Source organism: Pinus tabuliformis, chromosome 1_1, assembly GCF_031772625.1.
Source record: "Pinus tabuliformis cultivar Carrire ecotype Pingquan chromosome 1_1, CPIR1, whole genome shotgun sequence".
Taxonomy (NCBI): domain Eukaryota; kingdom Viridiplantae; phylum Streptophyta; class Pinopsida; order Pinales; family Pinaceae; genus Pinus; species Pinus tabuliformis.
This window is the reverse complement of record NC_142297.1, coordinates 146,328,818-146,336,937: the sequence shown is the minus strand read 5'-3', so window position 1 is coordinate 146,336,937 and position 8,120 is coordinate 146,328,818.

Genomic DNA, 8,120 nt, shown 5'->3' with positions numbered 1-8,120 from the left:
CGACGTCACCAACAAAGTGCTTCAAGAGTTTATGACGGAGCACTCGACTGTGTTGGGGGCCCTCAGGGCGCAGCTGTAGGGATTACAGGTGCGCCCCCCTTAGGAAGGTACCTTGTCTACCCACGTCGCAACAGGCACTTCAGCAGCAAAGCAGATGCTGCGCGCGAGGATGGCCAACACAATAGTGCTGCCCAAGGGAGCATTAGTATCATCAGATGCAATGGACCGAATGATGGTTAGCATGATGAAAGGCCTTGGCCTTAATCTAGCTACCCTTCCTCGGGAAACACTTTATCTGCTACAGGATGGAATAACAGCAGAGCTGTGCGCTAGGGAGCAACTAATCTTGCAGCGCGACGAGTTGGTGTCGCAGAACCAAAGGTTAGTGTAGATGGTAGATGACACTTGCCGACACGTCCTAGAGCTGGCTATTGCAACAGATCTAACCGTGGAAGTGCGGATCCATAGTTTGGCCAGGGGAGTTCGCGACGTGAGAGAAGAGACAACAAGGATGTAGCTAGAGCTGAATCTCCAGATCACCGAGCTGCGGTTGAAGGCACAACATTCCACTCCCCCTGAAATCAAAGAACAGTGTGCCAACGCTATTAAAACAAAGTTGGAAGAGATTGGAGGTGCAGTGCGCGAGTGTACAAACATGTTGGAACAAGTGCTTGAGGTCCTCAGAATGTTGCAGGAGTGATCCAGATTTAAACAGGAACACAACAAATTATAGAGATAACCATAAACATAGAGATGCAGTGGAAATAATACTTCATTTCATTAATGTAAAATATTGAAATATGCTTACAAACAGGAATGCAAATAAACCAGCTAGGGTGATGGTAGCTTATCTCTGAGAAGAGATGTGGCAGCTACATGCCTCTGAACTGTCTTACAATGAGGCTCAAGGGCCTTTTTATTATTGAAAAATAAGAGAAAACCCTAAACAACCAAAACCCTAACCCGAGGAGATGTAACACCAAGAGTTTGTGGGCCCCATTGGGGTGAGTTGGACAACCAACTTCCTAGGGTCGCGAATTGGTCATATTATCTCTGTTTGACGCGCATGATAGCTCGTTGGAAAGATCTCTTCGAGGACTATGATAGAAAAGATGATTTTGGAAAGAAAATCACTGGTGGTAGATTTCCCAAAAAACGTTGTTTAGGGCCTCAAAACGGCTCCAGAAGTTTAGGACCCGAAAAACTGCTAAAAATAGTAAACTGTGCTATAATTAAGGAAACTGAAAAATTGAAAGAAGCACTGGTGGGGATCCAGGTGGAATTAGCGGGTGGCCACCAATATCCACCTGGATCATTCCTCCCCCCTTAGGAAGTAATGGTCCACATGGGAGGCTCTCGTCCCATGTGCGTGGATGCTTTGAGTTGTACATGCACAAAATGTGTACGATCATCCTATTGATGACCTCTATCTGGCCATCAGTTTGAGGATGGAAGGTTGTGGACTTAGTGAGTTTTGTGTCCAGCATCGACCAGAGACTGGACCAAAATGTACCGAGGAACCTGCTGTCCCGATCTGAGATGATAGACTGTGGGATCCCAAAGTGTACCCATACTCGTTCAAAGAGGAGTTTAACAGTGCCTTCTGCTGTGATATTCTTCTTGCAGGCCGCCATAATGGCCATCTTCGAGAACCTGTCGACGACCACAAAAACACAGTAATTTCCATGCTTAGTGGAAGGAAGGCCTAACATGTAATCCATGGAGATGGATTCCCAAGGTCAACTAGGGGTAGGCAGCGAGGTATAGAGGCCTTGCTTCTTGATGGTCAGTTTGGCAATGGCGCAGGAAGTGCATGATCTGATATACTTCCCAACATCCTGTCGAAGATTCAGCCAATAGAAATACTTCTACAATACTGCCACCATTTTTTCGACCCTGAAATCCCCAACAGCCCGACTGTAGTGTGCTTCCCAAATCATCTTGGCACACTTGCTTAAAGGAACACAAAGGTGACCCAGGTGGAATAACAGGTCATCCTGGAGGTGAAAATCTGGAACATGCTGACCCTCCAAGAGTGTCTGGTATGTTTGGCCGAATTCATGGTAGCTTTTGTAGAGCAGTGGCCAATCAGAAGTCTCGTGCCCACAAGAGTTGAGCACGGTGGTTAACGCCATGATCAGTGGTCGACTAAGGCAATCTGAAACATTATTGGTGTTGCCCTTCTTATACTTGATATTCAAATGGAACTGTTGCACATATGTGGACCACTTCTAATGGCAATCATTCTACAATTTCCCTTGGGTATGTATGAACTGCAAGGGTTGGTGGTCTGTGTGGATGACCGTTTCCTTCCCCAAAATGTAATGCTTCCATTGTCGGCAGGCCTGCACAATGGAATACATCTCTTTGTCATAAGTGGGATACTTTTCGACTGTGTTTGTAAGTGTCTCATTGTGATATGCCACTGGATGCCTGTGTTGAGTAGGGACTGCCCCAATAGCATAGTCAGAGGCATCTGTCTCGACCTTAAATGGTTGTTGCAAGTTTGGTAATGCAAGAACTGGTGCCGAGCAGAGGCGATCTTTCAATTCTTTGAATATCTTCTGTTGAAATTTGGACCAAAAGAATTTTTCTTTCGCTCCTCCCTTGGTGACTTGACTCAAGGGCCAAGTGATATAAGAAAATCCCAACACGAACCTACGGTAGAAGTTGGCAAGGCCTAGAAAGCTACGAAGCTCCGTCAGAGTGGTTGGAGATGGCCAATACCGAATGACTTGGATCTTGGTTGGATCCACATGTACCCCCCGTTCATCAATAATGTGTCCCAGATACTGAACCTGGGTCATGCCAAAAGTGCATTTCTCCAAATTGGCACATAACTTGTGTTGCCACAGTGTGTGGAGAACCTGTCGGATGTGGTGGAGGTGCTCTTCCCAAATTTGGCTAAAGATCAAGATGTCATCCAAGTATACCACTACAAATGAGTTGGTGAATGGCTGCAAGATGTCATCCATTAGCCTCATGAAGGTTGCAGGAGCATTCGTCAATCCGAAAGGCATAACCAACCATTCGAAAAGGCCCTCCTTGGCTTTGAAGGTAGTCTTCCACACATCGGAGGGTTCGATTGATACCTGGTGATATCTTGACTTCAAATCGATCTTGCTAAAATATTTTGCCCCCTTTAGTTGGTCCAGGAGGTCATCAATCTGTGGGATTGGGTACCTATTACGGACAATGATCTTGTTCAGTGCCCGATAGTCAATACAGAGTCTCTAAGTCCCATCCTTCTTCTGTACCAGCACGATCAGGCTCCCACAGGGTGATGAACTCGGATGGATGTGACCTTTTTGCAGCAGCTCCTGGATCTGCCTCTTGATTTCATCATTCTCCAGAACAGAGCGCCAATAGATTGGTCCATTGGGCAGTGGTGCACCTGGGGTCAGGTCAATGGAGTGCTTGACATGACAGTGCAGAGGAACCCCTGCGGGGGAGGTGAAGATGTCCTCGTACTCCTCCACGACCTTGTCCATCTGTAGTTGTCGTGCGGAGGGGCCCTGTCTGGAGGTCATGGCCACCGTCTTCTTCTTTTCTTGAGGGTGTATCATCAGGAAAACAAATTTCCCGGTTTTGGAAATGAGCTTATTGCATTGTTTTTCAGTAACCAAAGAGATGGCGGTAGCCGGTGCTACCTTTTGTATCCTATACAACTTATTTCCCAAAGTAACAATAACAGCACGGGGCCTTGATTCATACACAGCATGTTGCTTCCACAAGTATGGTTGTCCTAATAACACATCACAAACTTCAAGGGGAGCAATGTCACACAATACCTCATCCGTGAAGGGCTTGATGTTGTATGGAAGGCGACACTGTTGGCTCACGCAAAGATCCTGTCCTTGGTGCAGCCACCCGATGGTGTATGGTTGTGGATGTGCTGTGGTTGGTAAGCCTAGCCACTTCAGGACCTCTGCCGAAATGAGGTTCTTTTGGCTCCCACTGTCAACAATGAACTGTAGCGGGGAGCCCTTTACCCACATTTGGGAGTGGTAGAGACGCTCCTCCTCCTCTGGACATTCGGGTTCCTCCTTCTGGATCTTCGTGGTGGCAACGGTGGCGTTGGGCTCCGCATCGATAATCTACTTCCCTTTGTCATTCCCCTTATCGTGTTCTGACTCAGAGTCAGAGCATGCATCTGATTTTGAAACCTTTAGCTCGGCCACCAGTGACTACTTGGCCCGACACTCACTTTTGTTGTGAGTGGAACTCTTATGGAACTCACACCACTTTCTTGTGTCCTTTTTCGGCTTCGTGGTGCTGGTTTTTTACTTGCAGATTTGGCGGGTTGTCTTGGGCCGCCCCGTCTTGGCTTTGTCCTTTGTTCTACGGTTTGGGGGCACCTTTCCCTTGTCTCGGATTCGTAGACCCAAAGTCTCACTTCTTCTGTTTAAACTTTTGCTCAACCTTGATGGCATATCGGTATGCTGTGCCAAGCGAGGAGATGTTCAGGAATTCTATTTCTTCCTGGATGTACTTGTGCAGGTAGCCATGGTATTTGAGTACCAAATGCTGCTATGTATCCTTGATACCCAAATTTGTGCGAAGGGTATGGAAAATATTAGTAAACTCCAGTACGTCTTGGTCCCTTCCCTGCCATAGCGTGGTCCACTTTATGTATTGATCCTCACAGCTTCCCACAGGGTAGTACTTCTCCTAATTGATGGCATCCCGAAATGAATTCCAAGTCGGTGTGACTAAAAATAGTGAGCCTGTACTTTCATCCTTCTGCTTACAGTAGGTTTCCCACCAATCATTGACATGGGGGGTTGCTTTGAGAAGAGCAAAAATAATCTTTTCCCGACTGGAAAAATCATGAACAGAAAAATAACCCTCTAGCACATTTAACCATTTATCGATGGCATCTGCGTCTATCTAACCCTCGAATATGGGGATTTCAAAATTAACTTGTACCTTAAATGGTGTGGCGTTTCCAGAGTTGTTGTTGGAAGCCGATGCGTCGCCCCTGGGTAGCCGCTGAAGGATCTGGGCAAAGTTGTCCATCATCGCATTCCTTTGTCACTCGAGGGCTTCTTCGAGCAAGATTTTGATAGGATCTCCTGCCCCCTCGTCTTTCTTTTCATCTGCCATGGGAGGCTGTCGGGATTTGTGATGTTGGTCTTGCAAAGGTTCGACCAGTTCAAGCCCTAACTCCTTATATCTCGACCTCGTTGGGGACATGCAAAGAAAAACAGAGATGAAAAGCAAACCACTCTGATAGCACTGATCCGGATTTAAACAAGAACGCAACAAATTATAGAGATAACCATAAACATAGAGATGCAGCGGAAATAATATTTCATTTCATTAATGTAAAATACTGAAATATGCTTACAAACAAGAATGTAAATAAACCAGCTAGGGCAATGATAGCTTATCTCTGAGAAGAGATGTGGCGGCTACATGCCTCTGAACTGTCTTACAATGAGGCTCAAGGGCCTTTTTATTATTGAGCAATAAGAGAAAACCCTAAACAACCAAAACCCTAACCCGAAGAGATGTAACACCAAGAGTTTGTGGGCCCCGTTGGGGTGAGTTGGACAGCCAACTTCCCGGGGTCGCGAATTGGTCATATTATCTCCATTTGATGCGCATGATAGCCCGTTGGAAAGATATCTCCGAGGACTATGACGGAAAAGACGATTTTAGGCAGAAAATCTCTAGCGGTAGATTTCCCAAAAAACGTCGTAAATGTCGTTTAAGGCCTCAAAATGGCTTCAGAGGTTTAGGACCCGAAAAACTGCTAAAAATAGTAAACTGTGCTATAATTAAGGAAACTGAAAAACTGAAAGAAGCACTGGTGGGGATCCAAGTGGAATTAGCGGGTGGTCACCAACATCCACCTGGATCAAGGAGGACCCCAACATCTAGCAGCTAGAGACAGAGACACGCGAACTCCAGCAACAGTACGATAACATTAGAGGGACTGTGCAGATAGTAGTCCTTACTCAGCAGCTTGCAAGAATGCAATAAGCCAAGGCACTAAAGGAGCAGGTGGACACAACGCGCCATAAGGAAGCAGTTCTTAAAGCATGCTTCTAGCCATGGATTGACGAAGCCTTCACAATCACAGCAGATATTGAAGGAAAGCTTGCGCAAATTCAGAGGATGCATGCACAGATGCAGTGCAACACGCCGAAAACAAAGGGCTCAAAAGAGAGAATGCAGCAGGTACAACAAGCAATAACTTAGTGTGCTGCAGACATCACGACTGTTCAGGACTAGATGGAGGGACTCTGTGCTGACAGAGTGACTCGAGGGTGAGTCACGATGTTTTTCTTGGGGGCCTTTTGGGCATGGAATCCCCCCACAACATGTTTTGGGGCTCAAAGCCCAAGTTTTGAGTAATATTGCTGTAAAAACTCTGTGAATTATGGGCGCAAAGTGCAAATTGTATGTTAGAATCATAGGGTTGTCCGCCCTTAGTTTTGAATGTAGTGACGGCCTACCCATGGTCCGCAGACCATGGGATTGTATAAATAGAGTGAAGCTCTAAGTTGTAAAAAAACTAAGTTAGTTAATCAATGGATGGGGTCTAAAAGAGAGCGAAGCATAGAGCAACGGTCTAAGTGTCTTGGGTCATAGTAGTAGGAAGAGACTCTGCAGTTGAGTGTGCAAAGACCTAGTAGAGTCAGCAACTGAGTGCACAGGGTAGTGTCGAGTCTGTAACAGAAGGAAGAAACTAATAAAGAGAAGTTTTATTTGGATCCTGTGTATCTGTTCTCGTGTTGTTACCTGTATGATATCATTTGCAATTATACTGCTTATTTATTGCACGCATTTGTATGAATGGTGAAAATTGTTAAGTATAAATGAAAGCATACAGATAGGCTAAGTTAGTCAACTAATATCGGGTTTCTTGCAAGGATTCGGGTAATAACACTGTTCGGCCCCCGAGCAGGGTTGCACGAAGGCAACATCTTAGGTTGTGAGGTACTGATAAGTGTGCGTAGCGACGTGCGCGCAGGGTCAAACCGCAGACCACTTGGAACCCATCAAACATCCCTAGGGTGTCGAAACCTTGTTCTAGCACCCTCCCATACTACTTCGGGTGAGACCTCAGTCTGCGCTCCAAGGACTATTGCCGAAAGAGCTAGTAATACCGAGATTTGTTTGGCTAAATCATCTCCGAACCTGGGTCAGGCCGCAACAAGTCAACACTAAGTATGAAACTAAATAATAAATCCATATGTGTGAGAAACGAGGGCCGAAGTGACATCCTCTCTTACCATGGTAGTCAACAGGTCAGGTCAACTTGCATGAGGCATAACTTTTGCATTTGAGCTTCAATTGATGTAATTTTTGCATCTTTGGCAATTTATCTAAGTGTAGATCAACCCCAAGCGGTTTTAGCTAAAGCTCTAAAAGCATTGAGATAGATGCAAATTAATATTATAATTCAATCTACATCATTTAGCAACTACATCTTGACCAAATCTATCATTAATCCAAGTGGGTCTTAGTCTGATAGGTTATAGGTTCATTATAAACCCCTTTGGAAGATTCAAATTGTGATCAAAGAAATCAATAGTCTATCAAACTTAGCATTACCCCTCCCCCCATATTTCTCTATTATTCAATTTTTGATTTAGATCACTACTAATAATAAGATTATCATATTTGATTTACTGAGAGGTAATAAAGTTGTCATATAAGTTTTATCATCCTTCATATGGCCTATAAATGATGAAAATGGATGAAGAATATCCAAAGCTTTAGTAGAAACCCTACGTAAATAAACCTAAACTAGCGTAGCCATATAAATTAAATGGTTAGTAAATACCCATAGGCATCAATCTATAATAAGCATCAAAACACTTACTTCGTCATACATCTCAAATTACTAAAAGTTAACAAATCATAATAATTAACTAAATTACAAATTTTTTTATAATAGTAATAATAATAAAGTTATATATATATATACATTCAAAAAAATTATGTAACAAGATTCTTAATCATGAAGTTTCAACCCCACTTTATCATGTAGATTCTTAATCTATAAATAAGTTTTGTCACAATACTATGAGCCAATACTATTGCTCATCGCTACCACATGGTAAAAAAAACATAACTCATTTCATATATTGCTTGTTCATATGGCA